This window comes from Calonectris borealis, chromosome 7 (genome assembly GCF_964195595.1).
Source record: "Calonectris borealis chromosome 7, bCalBor7.hap1.2, whole genome shotgun sequence".
Classification (NCBI taxonomy): Eukaryota; Metazoa; Chordata; class Aves; order Procellariiformes; family Procellariidae; genus Calonectris; species Calonectris borealis.
In genome coordinates this window covers 7,805,012-7,806,234 of record NC_134318.1, presented here as the reverse complement: position 1 = coordinate 7,806,234, position 1,223 = coordinate 7,805,012, and the positions used below count along the sequence as shown (strand labels likewise).

Genomic DNA, 1,223 nt, shown 5'->3' with positions numbered 1-1,223 from the left:
GACGCATAAAAATTGACATTTATCTTTCCCGAGCTGAATAGCTGCATGGGAAATTTATTCAAGTTATTACCTACATCAGAAAGAGTGCAGTGACCTGCACTGCCTCTCTTCTCAACAGCGAGGACGGATGTTTACAGCAGGAAAAATCGCTGTGTGAAAGGAGGCGCTTATTTCTACTGCCGAACGCCTCACGCTGCTCGCGCCTTTGCACGGACTCCAGCTACTGAGCAAAACGGGGTTGTGTTAAGGGGGCAGAAAGAAAAAAAGGAAATAAAAAAGGTGATAGCGGTAACTAACACGTCTGATTCCCCACGCGCAAGTATTACTTTTTAAAAAATAAATCCGCCAGCACCCAGTGCCGCAGTACCCTGCGGCCGGGCAGGGCGGTGCCGGGCGGCAGGGCAGGACGGCGGACCGGCCATTACGGCGGGGCGGGCGGCCGCCGCACCGCCCCTCTCCCCGCCCCGGGTGCGGGGGTGGCGTGCGGCGGCGAGACGCGACGGCGCCCATTGGCCACTCGCAGGGCTGAGGGCGGGAACGCTCGCTAAGGATTTCAGCCCGGGCATGTCGCTACCAGCAGCAGCGATGGCCGAGTGGTTAAGGCGTTGGACTTGAAATCCAATGGGGTCTCCCCGCGCAGGTTCGAACCCTGCTCGCTGCGGCCCGGTGGGGGTTACTTTTTTCCTGTCCTCTCTATTGCTTATAACGTGCAGGTTTTATGCCTCATGTCTTCTCTCGCTGTTAAGCGTGCCTGTCCAGCAACAAGAGGGATTAACTGGTATTTATCCTATTGCAACTCATTAGGCCATGCCTACAGTCCTCCCGTGCTTCTGTCAAGAAATAAAAGTAGTACCAAAGCAGCAATAGGTCCCAGGGCAAGTTTCCAGCATTGCATCTAAAACACTTGTGATAAATAGCACTTGGTGGAGGTGGGAGAAGGGCACATTGGGATCAGTGTTCTTTCCACAGCTGACCTTCTAGGTCCTTTGTAGACAGGACAGGCACTGTCCAAGTGCAAAGCTCAGGATTAATCCAAGGCATTACACACAGATAGTGTCCTGATTTGCCCAGAGGGCTATTGTCCTGTCCCCATGTCCTACAGCTGAAACGAAATAAATAAAATCTTGTCAGCAGTAGGCTACTCTATATCGAATGCATTTGCTCTGACAAACCTTCCCTTTCATGACGACTCTTAGACCTCCAGTGAGGGGGTCCTAGATCAT

At 52.8% G+C, this 1,223-nt stretch overlaps 1 non-coding gene across 1 annotated transcript; it reads left to right on the top strand.

Moving 5' to 3' along the window:
• The first annotated feature begins 579 nt into the window (after nt 1-579).
• TRNAS-UGA (transfer RNA serine (anticodon UGA)) lies at nt 580-661 on the top strand. The gene has a single exon. It is a non-coding gene; the product is annotated as a tRNA-Ser (tRNA).
• Nucleotides 662-1,223: the final 562 nt, after the last annotated feature.